The sequence below is a fragment of the Macaca mulatta genome, chromosome 13 (assembly GCF_049350105.2).
Source record: "Macaca mulatta isolate MMU2019108-1 chromosome 13, T2T-MMU8v2.0, whole genome shotgun sequence".
NCBI lineage: Eukaryota > Metazoa > Chordata > Mammalia > Primates > Cercopithecidae > Macaca > Macaca mulatta.
In genome coordinates this window covers 57,640,894-57,655,660 of record NC_133418.1, presented here as the reverse complement: position 1 = coordinate 57,655,660, position 14,767 = coordinate 57,640,894, and the positions used below count along the sequence as shown (strand labels likewise).

The window sequence follows — 14,767 nt, the reverse complement described above, 5'->3', positions numbered from 1 at the left end:
CTTTTATGTCACACATAAGCACACATGTATTTATTTCCTGTGAACAAGTGTTTGCTGAGTTTGTTATCAGTTTTCTGCTAGATCATGGAGGCAACAAAAATATACAAAGAAACTGACCTCAAGGTGATTACCTTTTCTTTGGAAAGATATATTAACAATAATAATAATACAAGCTTATTAATTTAAAGTTTAAAAATGTTTTCAAATACACTGTCTTATACTGGGAAGGACTTAATAAAGTTCCAAATCTGATAAAGTATATATTACATGGACTAACCACATAAAAACAATATATTTTGTGCCAATACTTAAGGCACATATCAGTAATTTTCAGATTTCACAGTGCATCAAAATCACTGAGGAAAGCCTGCTAAAAGTATAGTAGGAGCTTAATTCAGGAGGTCTTAGTAGAGAGCAGAAATGTGCTTGCCTGTTTTTCAAAAAGTGCATATGATTCTGCTGCAGATGTTTCATAGACCATGTATTAAGGGACACAACTGTAATAATCAAAATTATTAGCCAGGAAGTGGTGAGTCCAGTGTTGGCTTAAAGCACTGGTTCTCAAAGTGTGGTCTCTGAATCAGTAGTGCAAGTATCCACTTGGTACTTATAAGAAATATTCAAAGTATTTTTTCCTTCTTTTTTTTTTTTTTTTTTTTTTGATACAGGGTCTCAGTATGTTGTTGTCCAGGCTGTTCTTGAACTCCTGGGCTCAAGTTATCCTCCTGTGTTGGTCTCCAAAATTGCTAGGATTACAAGCATGAGCCACCGGGCTTGGCCTTTTATTCTTTTGAAAAAAATGTTTTTTGGGTTTGAGAAGTGTTTAAATTCTTGGCGTTATCCCAGACCTGATAAATCATAAACTCTAGGAGTGAGGTCCAGCAATATATATTTTAGCAAGTCTTCCGGGTGATTCTGATGCATGCTAAAATATTAAGAAATGCTGACTTAAATATCTGGTAAGTACCCCTGGAGGAAGAAGAACTTGAGATATACTTGGTACAAATTGGATAGGATGAAAAAAGTGAGAAAATCACTCCCCATCAGCTGTTACCCATCCAAGGCAGGGAGAGAGTCATGAGTAGGGTACGTAAGGCACTTGTTAGAAGGAGCTTGGCCTGACACAAGAGTATTCAAACCCAAGGGCTGCCTTACCATGCCCAACCACTGACCGAGATGGCATTATTTGCCCGGAGTTTAGGAGGCTTTTCTGGGATAGTCTACATGGGTTGCTTCTTGAGCATACCTTCAGATTTGGCACAGACTAGTTGCTTCTCTGCCAAATAAGATATTGTGGTGAACTTATCTGGGCATGTAGGAGCCCCCATGGACAATCTTTCTTTTGACTCATCCTTCTCTAGCTAAGGATGATAACATTGGGTACAAGAGGCTTGAAGACAGCTTAATAAAATCATTTCATTTCTCCCTTTTGTACTTCTGCAAGGAAGGGATTCTTTTCAGTAAGACTCTGAAAAGGCTTTCAACATGAGGCCCATTGGTGCGTGAGCTCAAATAGCTGTTGTTATTTTGATCATCACTTTCAAGAACTTCGGGGTTCTTTGGTTGGGTTAACTCGGACTAACATCTTCCATGGCATTCTCTTTGGTCAAGCAATTCTGGCTTAGTGAGTATTGGGCAACTTCTTCTGTGGAGCTCCTCCTTAGAGAACTTAGAAATGGATTTTTTTTTTTTCCAGGCAGAAGAAATGGTAAACTTCACAGGTTTTGTAGCAAGTATTAACATACCGTTAATGAAGTCTTGGGAGCCTTCACCTGGCTGGGTTTCTTGGCTTTATTTAGAGAAGCTGGGCCTCTTGGAGGGGACCAGCTGCCAGGATTGTTTTCAAACCTGCTTCCCTCAGCATAGTACTTACAGGACTTGACAAGACCTGTTGCCAATCTTCAGGGTTTTCTGAGGTCTGGTAAGAGGGTCAGGGAGGCAGCCACTCTTCAGAACTCTTTCATCTTCAGAAGAGCTTTCTGATACTAAGGTGATTTTGGCTGATGTCCAGGCTTCCTCAAGACCTGGACAAAATGTCTGGGAGTCAGCTGCTCCTTGACCCCACTGTACTTTTCACAAGCACTCTCTAAACCTGAGGAGACTTCTTGCTTGTCTTCAGGCCTCCCCAAATGACTGAAAAGAATATCTCATAGGAAGCAGCTTCTAAGGAATCTCTTCTTCAAAATGTGAGAAGACTTGGTGCTGGACATGAGGCCTCCAACAAGATTTGGAAAGATGAATTAAAGTCAGTTTGGAGGTGCACAAATGCACCCAAACTTGAGATTTGCCATCCTCTGAACCTCATAAAAGACTGGAAAGGAGCCTTGGGAGGCAGCATCTTTACTGAAATGTACCCCATGACAGACAGCAACACTCTTTGGACCTGAGGAGATTTGTTGGAATTTATTTTTCACCAAGGATAAGGCACCCCACAATAGCAGTCATCTCTTCAGAGATCTGCAGTCTCTGAGAACCTTCAGAGACTGAGTGTTTGCCTTTAGGCCCCCACTATGGCTGGGAAGGGAATCTTGGAGGCTTCACACAAATGCCTCCCTCAACAGCAGCACTCTCTGCACTTGAGGATATTTGCAGGACTTTAGGCTCCATCAAGGACTGGAAAGGCTATTGGGGGAACTGTGGCTCCGCAGAAATGCCCCCTTCACTAGCAACATTTATTGAGCCTGACAATACTGCTGCCCAGAATTAGGTCTCACCAAGGCCTGGGGATGAAGTCTGGTGGAAAGTAGAACCAGAGAAATGCTCCTCTCAACAGCAGGGCTCTATGGGCCAGGGGAGGCTCCTGGCTCCACTGTTGCCCTCCCTAGGGGCTGAGCCACCTGGGCTGGAAGGCAGTCCTCTTTTTAAACACTGCACTGGAAGCAGCACTCCACCTTTGCTTTATGTCACACTGTTGAATACTTACAGTTCAGTCAAGGATATAAAAGAGGCTGAGGAGACTATGTTTGTCCAGCCATGAAATAGGCCAGTTAAGCTGCAGCCTAAGAGACCAGCACTCTATCTTCGCTGGGAAGCACCCAGAGGACAGAATGAATGGGTCGCAGCATGAATACTGCTGCTGCTTCTTTCACCACTCATTCTGAAAATCATCTCTAGTAGGAAATGCAGCCTTGGATTCTGCAGGCTTTCCCCAGCATTGCTCACGTTAGGACTACTGCAGCTTGAGTACCATTTTGTTCCTCAGAGCGGCATCCTGAGATTAGTGTATGCACAACAAGTAGTGAATCTAGAGTGCAAATTATTTATGTTGCTAACAAATTACAGTCATCCCTCGGTATCCACAGGGGATTGATTCCAGGAAACATATATGCATACACCCACACACACGGACAGAGTTACCAATATCTGTGGATGCTCAAGTTCCTTACATAGAATGCATAGTATTTGCATATGTGAAACCTTCAAATACAGCCAATCATGTGTGTGTGTGTGTAAATTATATATATATTTTACACACACACACACATATATACATAGACTATGTAGTGTCTTATGAAAGTAAATCTACAATATGAATAGAAGACTTATTATGTTACTGGTACTTTTTAAACAGCTTGTACGTGGATTATGTGTTAAATTATTAAAACAACCCTAAGGGCTTTTCAGCCTTGGCACACATTTGGGGACTGATGATTATCTGTTGTGGAGGCTGACCTGTGCACTGTAGGATATCTAGAAGCATCTCTGGCCTCTATCCACTGGATGCCAGTATCCTCCTCATCCCCACCTCCAGTTGCGAAAACCCAAAGTGTGTCTAGATATTGTCAAAATTCCTTGGAGGAAAAATTTGCCTCCATTGAGAACCACTGCCTTAAGAGGAAGGCCCTTTTTCACAGATGAGGAAACTGAGGCATAAAGCGATTAAATATTTGCCTGAGTTCAGGCAGTTATCAAGGACAAGAATCAGGATTTAAATCCTGTCTATAGAGACTAAGTTCTCAACCACCATTCTTTATGTTACAGAATTATAATGTCTTCTAATATCCAATGTTCTACCAAGTCACTTAAGATACAACCAGCATCCTCACGGTCTTTGATTGCTGATGGGTAAGTAGAAGATTTTGCATTTCCAGTTGCCAAGATCACTGGAAGGCTTTACATCAGGTCACACATGTCTGTACCTCCCTCCAAAAGGTTAGGAACTGTGAGACCCTCTTTAATGTTGTTTCTGTCTTGGGGTGGAGGTGGGGTGTCTAACTTTCTTTAACCCAGAGAACATTTTTAACAACCTGTGTGAGAGGAGGATGACTTTGCTCTCATTCTGTGCTGAACAAGGTCACTGAACTAGGTTTATCATCCCCATTTAATGTTTGATGACTCACTTCCTGAGGCCTCAAATTCTTTTTATGCTACAGGTGCTGTAAAGATTATGGAGTTGGTGTTTGCCAAGTGTCTAGAGATCTTGAATGCATTATTCTTCTACAGGGATTTCCTTTCATTTGCCAACCAGAAAGAACATAAAACTAGTAACTGTAACTTCCTAATCAAAACCAGTATGTAAAAGGCTAAGACATTTGGCTTTATAAGGTGCTGTCAAAGACCACACTTACTTCCCAAATTGTGTTGAGTTCTATGTAAAGGAAAAAGTATATCCAAGGTAGCGAATCCAAAATGACAACAGTCACGTGTTCTTTGTTCAGGACTTCTTGCACCTTATTGAATGGATTTCTGGCTCTTTAAGATTCTATGCCTCTCAAAACAGAAGCTTTTGTTTGGCTTAATTTTTCTGGGTAATTGCATCAGTGGTAATGCATTTATGCTCTAAGAATTTGCTATATCGACTTCTCAAATCCTAGCTTAGTAAATGGTTTGTACTTGTTATTTCAAACCCATTTTCCTTCTACCCTACCATTGCCAATGCTTTATTCATTATAGCATCATTAATTAAATGTGTGCATTATCTCATCAAGTTTGTATTTACCATAAAATGGCAAGATATGTCATTGTCATTGATAAGCTGGTGGCAAGTAGAGAGTTACAAAAGCCACACACACCACAGATATTTATCCTGCATTTACTGTTAAAATTCTACTTATCCCACCTATAAGGTGACAATCTCAATTGGAAGGCTGAACAATTTTGTTTAAATCTCTCCAGTCAGCCAAATTCTGGCCTTTTATTTGAAAGGTTTTTATGCCACCTTAATAAATGTTATGTTAACTCATTAGGGTTAAGAATTTGGTTTAAATTTTCTGGAGGTATTTTTAACCAGTTTGATGAATGTGTGGATGATTAATGGAGAGGGATGTAGGGAGAGAAAACAGGGAAAACAGAGACCAAGCTTGTTTTGGCCCTGACAGCCCCTATTTCTCAACCCCCGAGACGTACATTTCTTGACTCCATGATGTTGTATGGGGCCTCCCTGCTACTTTCTTTCAGTCTACACTGCCTATATTTCACAAAAGCCAACAGAAATCATGTGGTCAACAGGTAAAGCAGTGCACACCGACAACCATTGTTCTGATGACACATGGCAGCATCCAGCCTCTCACTGTTGGAGTTGGCGCTCCACTCGGACGTGACCCAGCCAGGACTGCTCCTTCCATTAGTGATTTGAAAACCGTGGGAAAACTCCAATACTGTTCATTCCATGGAATGCTTCAAGAAGTCTCTGGCTGAGAAGAATTATATGTTGTCTTTTATGAATAAACAAACATAAGGGACCAGTCCCAACACTGCCAGAACATCAGCAAAGGTCCTTGGTGGGAAGGATTTATAATGAGTTGAGTGGAAAATACATGGAGCTGTTAGTTTGAGACTCAGCCCTGTATATTCTCCCTTGCTCCTTTCCCAAGTAGGTAAGTAGGCCTTTCTGCTCTGCTGATTGGGGGGAATTTTTATTGCTATCAGGGAGAAGTTGCTGTAAGAAAATTTTTTTGTTGCCTTTGGTTTTCTACGTGCCTGAACTCCTCGTGGCGTGTAGAAAACCAAAGATGACAAAAGCAAGGGAAAGGGAGAACTGAAGATCAGGAGAGAAAGATGGAGAAGATTCTACCCCTATCTCCACTCTGGTTGTGAAGCAGATACGTTTTTTGAGAAGTGAGACTTCTGCCCCATTCCTCAGTAGAGCCACCTACAGGTGGTCTCTAGACTTTTCTTGGGAGGAAATGAAGTGTTGGAATGAAGAACATCAAGTACTATGATGAACAGTATAGACTCTGAAGCCAGTCTGCCTTGGTTCCAATCCCAACTCACCATTGTGGGACCACTGGACACCACTTAATTCTTTATGCCTTGGTTTAGTTATGCGTATGGTAGCAATAATTTTTAAAAATCTCATAGAGTGCATGGGCGAATTAAATGAGGGAATTCATGGAAGATATTTAGGACATTGCCTGGCACATAGTGAGTCCTCCAGAAATATTAACTTGTATTTTTTATGTTCAAAACCAATAAATAGCTCCATGATCAAGTTTAGCATAAAATCAACAGACGCTCTTGCCTTCAAGGCCTCTCATGCACTTGAATAGGAAAGATATTGTGGCTACCATTTGGACTGGAGACAAGACAGTCCTTTTCACTTTATCTGAGACCCATGTCAGTCTCCAGAATTTTAGAGAAGCAGAGTCCCCACCTCAAATAATCTGGAGTTTGAATTTGCCAGAAATTATGAAGGAAGGAGGGCAAATCCAATATTTGTAATTTGAGGAAATAAAAAACAAATGTGGCATGTCTTGCACATATGAGTTTTATTGCAAATTTCTCACCGATCCACTAACAATGTCATCTGCCTATTTCTTTCTTATACAAAACAAATTCAAGATATTTATTGGCACAGCCAACCTAATTATAGAGACATGTGATAATCCAGACCAACGCAATCCAGTAAATGAGTTTAAGTGGGATTGAGAAAAGTTTTTTTTCTAGGAAGGAGACAGCCACATGGTGTGAGGTAGAGAATAAAGGCCATTCACAGCAGCGTTAAAGGTGAGAAAGAATGGGTGAGAGGACAATCTGCAACAAATGGTCCTGGGAAAACTGGACATCCATATGCAAACAAGTGAAATTAGACCTTTACCTTACACTATAAGCACAATATTAACTCTAAATGGATTAAAGACCTAAACATTAAAATAAAAAAACTGTAAAATTCCTAGAAGAAAACATAGAAGAAGAGCTTTACAATATTGGATATAACAATAATTTGTTGGATATGACACCAATAGCACAGGCAACAAAACAAAAATAGGCAAGTGAGACTATAAAAAACTTTAAAACTGCTGTGCACCAAAATACACAATTAACAGAGTAAAAAGGCAAATTATGGAATGGGAGAAAATATATGCAAATCATATATCTGAAAGGGGTTAATATCCAGCATACATAAAGAACTTCTATAATTCTACAACAACAGCAACAAACAACCTAATTAAAACTGAACAAAGGAATTGAATAAACATTTCTCCAACAATGATAATACAAATTGCCAACAGCATATGAAAAGATGCTCAACATCACTAATAATTAGAGAAATTCAAATTAAAACCACAGTGAGGTAACACTTCACACCTTTAGAATGGCTCCAGTAAAAAAAAAAAAGAAAAAAAAAAGAAAGGAAAGAAAAAGTGTTGGCAAAGATGTGGAGAAATTGGAACGCTTGTGCACTATTAGTGGGATTGTAAAGTGATCCTATGGAAAACAGCATAACAGTTTCTCAAAAAATTAAAAATAGAACTACCGTATGCTCCAACAATTACCCTTCTGTGTATGCATAAGAAAGAATTGAAAACAGAGCCTGGAAAAGATATCTGTACACCCATGTTTATAGCAGCCTTATTCACAGTGGCCAAGAGGAAAAGCAACCCAAATTCTGTAACAATAGCAGATAAATAATAAACAAAATGTTATACATATATATAATATATATACACACACACATATACACACACATACACAAAATGGAACATTATTCAGCTTTAATAAGAAAATCCTGTCACAAGCTACAACATGGATGAACCTTGAGGCCATTATGCTAAGTAAAATAAGCCAGTCACAAAAGGACAAATCTTGTATGATTCCACTTATACAAGATAACTGAAGTTGTCAAATTCATGGAAACAAAATAGAATGGTGGTTACCAGGGGCTGGAGTGAGAAGGAGTTATTGTTTAATGGGTACAGAGTTTCAGTTTTATAAGATGACAAAGTTCTGGACATCTGTTGCACAACAATGTGAATATACTTCACACTACTGAACTGTTCATTTAAAAATGACTCAGATGGTAAACAACAAGAACTGTGGAGAAAAGCCTTAATTTTAGGAGCCAAGACTCTTCAAGATTTTGTAGGAAAGTGAAGCCTGTGGCTGCAGCGATGAGGTCATAGAAGCAGGCCGGTTAGCTCTGCCGTTTAGCAGAAGCGGTTCCCCGACAGCTGCCAGCAGAGACCTGTCAGTGAAGAGCCCTCCTAAGAGCTGGAGAAATAGCTCCTTTAGTGATGTGTCACCCAGCAATCATGGTGGAAGCAACAGCCACTGCCCAGACCAAGTGTGAGCTGATTATAGCTTAGGCAAATGGAGGAAAATAATAGAAAAAAGGGGTGCTCTTACAGTAGAGGAGGGAGAGGCATTGCAGGACTAATATAAAGACCAGCTGGAAGTTCCATGCAGGAACAGCATCCTCTGAAAGATACAATTTAAAGGACTTTATATAGAAAAACAGTGATCCTGGTCCTCTGCTGTCCATGTGACCCTAACAACTCCTGGGCAACATGTCCTCATCCATCGGATCAGAATAATTACATTTTCCCTGCCTACCTTGGACAAGATAGCTATAAAAATAAAAACTAAAGTCATAAATATGAAAATGTTTTATAAATTGTAAAGTGCTCTCAAGTGTAGGAAATGAATTTGAGGAGGGAGCTTCTCAAACACTAGAAATGGCTGACAAATCCCGAAGACTGGAAATTCTGAGCTTCAGCAGGTCACCTGGCAGAATTGTCTTTCATGAGAAGGTGAAGCAAGGAGCAGATCACACTAAGATTTAAGTACTAATTTTCTCGCATTACTGGTGGCTTCAACAAAGTTTTTATCCCTCTGTTACTGGAACAAATGATGGATTTTGAGTTTCCAGGAGGGGAAAGAGCAGCATTAACTTAGAAGCATATCATTTCTTCCTTCTCATGGAAGACAGTTTTCATCTGTGAAAAGCTGACTCACTATGTGAAACTCAAAGCTGAAAACTTGAATTTATTATAGTCATATCAGAATAATTTCCTTATATTCCTTCTCTCCCTTCTCCCCTCCCTCCCTCCTCTACTTCCTTCCTTCCCTCCCTCCCTCCCTCCCTCCTTTCCTTCCTTCCTTCCTTCCTTCCTTCCTTCTCCACTTCCTTCTTTGCTTTTTGCTCACCCCTTTCTTCTTTGCTATATCTCTTTTTATCTTTCCTTTCTTCTGTAAACATTTTGAAACTAAATGACATTCATCTCCAAAATGGTCTTCCTATCCACACAATATTATAATGGACACAGTACCTATGTCATACATTAAACGTCATATTGAATGAGGCTGGGGCACGTAGGTTTCTGTACCTGGTCATCAGCCCCTCTGGCCCAGAGTGATTTTTTGACAATAGTTTATTAATTACTCAATTCAGTCACATGGACAATATGACTAAATTGAGAGATCACTAATACTTGTTACCTGATAAATTTAGGTAAGTACTCTGTAACTAATTGGTTAGGTAGATAGTTAAAAACTCCTAAGCTTGTTAAGAATGAATGGTAAAACTGGTTCTGTGTATGTTGCATAAGCCTTTCTGCCTCTTGCCCCTGAGATAGCCTCATTTCCTGATGATATAAATTCAAACAAGCTCATATTTATTATTACTACAGAAATAAATTTTGATCAAGAATTTAAAGGGAGATTTGAGGGGTTTTTTCAAAGTTTCTATTTGAAGTCACAGAAAACAATATAGCCCCATGGATTGCAAATTAAATATTGAAAGGAATAGACATCATATATAATTTTTCATTTATTAACTAAAATGTAAATCAAATGTAGAAGTTAGCATATATCTAAGTAAACTATAATTTTCATCTCTATTAATAGCAGTTAATGCACCTAGGTATAGAGTAGGCTCTGACATTTCGAGTTATAGTTACTGATTTTTTTTATTTATTTACAAGGAAGTAAAAGGGAAACATTTTTAGAACTAATATGTGATTCTGGGTTTTCATTTTTATGGGTAATTCAAAGTAAAAAGGCTCATTATTGAATCTCTTGATGAAAGTTTTTTGTTTGTTTGTTTATTGTTGTTTTTTGGACACAGAGTCTCACTCACTCTGTCACACAGGCTGGAGTGCAGTGGCATTTTCACAATTCTGTGCAGCCTTGAACTCCTGGGCTCAAGTGATCCTTCCACTTCAGTCTTCCCAGCAGCTAGGACTACTTCCCAGCAGCTGAGACTACAGGGACACACTACCACAGCTGGAATTATACACACACACACACACACACACACACACACACGCACACACCCCCACACACATACATATATAGGCAAGGTCCCACTATGTTGCCCAGGCTGGCTGCAAACTCCTGGGCTCAAGCTATCCCTCCATCCAGTGTTGGCTTCCCAAAGTGCTGGGATTACAGGTATGAGCCACCATGCCCAGCCAATAAAAGTATTTTCAGAATTATCACCACAGTTTTCTTGGTACTCTCCAATTTAGGGCATCCCATTATTGAGATTAGGTGAGTTGGTCAGGCTCACCTGGTTGATTTTAAATAGTTCATTTAGGATTAACTGTGAAATCTAACAGAGCTGGGTGTGAGTCTTCATGCCACCACTATGTGCTGTATGATCTTGGGCAGGTTATTTAGCCTTTTTATGCTTCTATAAAATGGGACTTCCGCCCACTTAATACAGGTGTTATGAGGATGTAAGTAGCTTAAACTAATGCCTGCCACAGAGTAAGTATTAGATTAATATTATTAGCAGTAACAGTAGTGTTCTTATTATTAAATAGAGAAACGGGACTAGGTATTCCTCAAGATCTCTTTCAGTTTTAAAATGCTATGAATTCATGTTCCAGACAAAACTGACTTAAGATTTGAGAAAATTTTAATAAGACCATCTGTTGTCAAGAATTAGCCAACTCCAGGTAGATTTAACTTAGACAATTTCTTTATCATTGACCTTTGGAGAGTTATCAAGCTTGCAAGCCATTGTTCAAAACCAATTTCAAATATTACCATTGAATGCTACATCAGAAATATGTTTCCTATCAAAATAAAATATAGCCCATTTTTAAAAAAGCTGCCCTTAAGCAAATATCCATGACTTTAAAAATTAATTCATTTCCAAAGTTATGTTTATGCCATTAAGGTTCCAGTTTGACTTAATGATATTGGCATAAACTCGTATACTCTTTACTAAGGTACAGCCCTTGACTCCCCTCTAGTACTCGTACGAGCCTTATTGGGAACATCAACTGAAACATTACAGGGGAAGAGAAAATATGAAAGAAAACACTCCCTGTTCCCCCACCCCGCCCCACCACATGCACATTTTTTGGAAGTTCAAATTTCACGCAGAAAAGGCCTTTGATTTCCTTTGAACCACAATCAGAACCTCAGTCCAGCTTTCCTGACATCCATGTGCAATGTTGCTGAGCTGCTTACAACTTTGCTTTAGGACTCTAACAAAAGTCTTGGCAACTTGCTCTTGGAGTTTCTCAAAGCCACAGCAGTTCTTTCTCGCTTTTAATGAAATTCCTTTCTATTTCTCCAGGTATGACTCCCCTTGGACCAGCAAGGCATATTTTCTCCTTGAGTTAGGACAGCTTATGACAAATAATGATGGGGAATCAATAGACAGGAGGGAAATATTGGGTGAGAGGCTGAATGAATCTCTGAGATAAATTATTGACCATAGGCATGGCCAGTTCTCCTTTCACTTATATGTTCGTATTCCATCTCACTAACAACCTGAAAGAAAATCAAATATTTTGTTTGGGGGCTTCACTAATATCAGCAACTTTTACTATCTTAATGGCATTTTTATTGATCTCAGCTTTAATGGGAGCTGTATATATTTGATGTTGGTCATTTAAAGTAGAGGTGAGTAATAGACTTCCCCACTGAGGATCATAAAGCAGCTCCTTGTCTGGCAAGCACGGGAAGCAAATAGAAGACAGCATTTAATCTACTGTTCTACTGCAGTAATCGGGGGCTGAGATAAAAAAAAAAAATTAAAATGTAAAGGTTGGCGATTCCCCACCCCCAGACTTCTCACCCCCTCCTGTGTCCTATCCCCCTTCACCCCTCCCCATGCTGACTCCTGGGCACACTGGTCATCAGCAGACTAACAACAAAAGGCCATTGGCGCAATGACCTTGGCTGTGGCATCACGCACTGGAGGAAAGAAATGAAGCCATTAGACTGAAGCAGGAGAACAGGTTATAAATCAAGCCATTTCCAATAAGCTGCCGTAATGGCCATCCATCATTGCCAGCCCAGCACACAGCAGACCGTGGAGACACTGGAGCTGCTAAAGCTGAGACATAAACAATAATAATCCGGGCTTGATGTTTCAGCCCTTCAGGAAATTTAGGGACATTTGCTTTTCTTTTGTTTGTCAGAGGTGATATTTAAAGCATAAGATGTAATAAATAGAGGATAGGTGACACACTGGTACAGTTTACAAGCACTGCATTCTGGGTGGGATTAAAGGAAGAATCAAAAGCTAAATTCCAAAAGTAGCCACTGCTTCTGAGATAAAACAAAATAAAAAGCAGACCCCCAACCAGAGAAACAAACTAAACATCACAATTTTCACGGAATGATGCTTAGATGTTTCTGGAATAGGTCAATAGGTCTCACTGCTTGGAGAATTATATCAATACTGGATGGTGATTTTGTTTGTATAAGAAAGAAGGAAAACTGGACAAGTGGTTCAAATTTGCATTTGTAACCAGGTTACAAGTGGTTAACTGGAATTAGATATGTAAAGGCTGTGTCTTTTAATAATATCTTATTGCTCACTTCTAGGGTATGATTCACCATAGTGTACTACCTTATGGCAAATATTTCAAAACAATGTTGTTAACATCTTAACTGCACTTGAGATTGTTTACTGGGGCTTTAGGGGGGAAAGACCCCAGGAAAAGAACTGGCTGTTCTTGTATGTCTTTTTTTTTTTTCTGAAAGTCTTTAAAATGATTTCCTCAGGTTATTAGGATTTTATTTCAAAGCTCTGCCCATCAGAGATCACTATCCAGCGTATCTTTCCAGATTTCCCATTTCTATTCCACAATGCTCGCCCATCTCTATATCTTGATTTGATTACGCAAAACATCCAGGCCATCTTTTTCACATTATATGATATTTTCCACTACAAATAATAATGCCAGTTTTCAAAAACATATTTCAGATCATTAAAACAGCTAACGGGGTTGGATGGTCTTAAAATTTATAAGATAACCCTTATGGATTATGATGCTGTTTCAAACCACTCCGTAATGTAGTGGAGTGAACTTGTCTTGTACTAAAAGCCAACAGCAATTAAACTAAGTATAACTGAGAGACATGTTGCAACCACAACAGAATGTTCAAAGAGCAATTCTTTGAAATATATGAAGGGATTGCAACTTTCCTTTCAAATTGGTCATTGCAAAAGCTCCATATGTATGCAAGTCTTACAGGGTATTTGTGCCAGTTATAATACAAATACTAGAAGAAGGTTAAATAAAGTTCAATTAAACAGTGTAGTAATTGAGGTGAAAATATGTGCTTTATGGAAATTGCCGTGCTTCTCAACAGAAAGAAATCAGTTACAGCCAGGTAAAGAGATTTAGTCCCATATACTTTCTTTTCTCCCTAAACTTAAGATTCATAAAAGAGGAAAATGTACACTTAGATTCTTATACATTGGTGAACTACCACTCTCAAAATAGAATGTTTTAATTCTATTTTCAGACCAGAGTGGGGTAAGGTGATATGCCCTACAGCAAATCAATGCAGGCAATAACCATTTTTCTTCCTGGCTGAAAAGTAGGATGTGGATCACATGTTTGGGAACTGATTAAAATAGCTGTAGAAGCCGAAGATTCTTAATCAGATACATTTAGAGACATGACAAATTTTGATTCCAGGTAAGCCTGGAACATTTATCCAAAATGAGTCCATCTGTTCTGACATTTTTTTTTTTTTCTTTTTAGAGACAAATTCTCATTCTATTTCCCAGGTTAGAGTGCAGTGGTAGGATCATAGTCACCGTGGTCTCAACCGCCTGGGCTCAAAGGATCTGCCCACCTCAGTAGCTGGGACTGCAGTAGCTGGGACTGCAGTAGCTGGGACTACAGGTGGGGGCCCCCACACCTGTTCTTTTCTGACAATTTTTTTTTTTTTTTTGAGACAGAGCCTCACTCTGTCGCCCAGGCTGGAGGGCAGTGACATGATTTTGGCTCACTGCAAGCTCCGCCTCCCGGGGTCACGCCATTCTCCTGCCTCAGCCTCCTGAGTAAGTGGGAATACAGGCGCCCAAAACCACGCCCGTCTAATCTTTTTTTTATTTTTAGTAGAGACAGGGGTTCACCGTGTTAGCCAGGATGGTCTCGATCTCCTCACCTTATGATCCACCCTCCTCGGCCTCCCAAAGTGCTGGGATTACAGGCATGAGCCACCTCGCCTGGCCCTTTTCTGACAATTTTTAAGAAAATATTTTAAAATGCCTTTTGGCTTCCCTGGTATGAAGACAGGATCTATCTAACTACTAGAGAGGGGAACTTGGGATGGATTTTTCTTTCAT

The 14,767-nt window shown here is 39.6% G+C and overlaps 1 protein-coding gene across 27 annotated transcripts in view; it reads left to right on the top strand.

The window, feature by feature from the left end:
- The window catches only part of LOC114671950 (uncharacterized), a 474,108-nt gene extending 467,411 nt beyond the window's left edge, over nucleotides 1-6,697 (top strand). For all 27 annotated transcript variants that reach the window (XR_013402448.1, XR_013402446.1, XR_003722138.2 and 24 more), the window contains 2 exons: nucleotides 3,982-4,065; nucleotides 5,449-6,697. The gene's annotated coding sequence lies outside the window, so the exon portion shown is untranslated. The remainder of the gene's footprint in view (nucleotides 1-3,981; nucleotides 4,066-5,448) is intronic.
- Nucleotides 6,698-14,767: the final 8,070 nt, after the last annotated feature.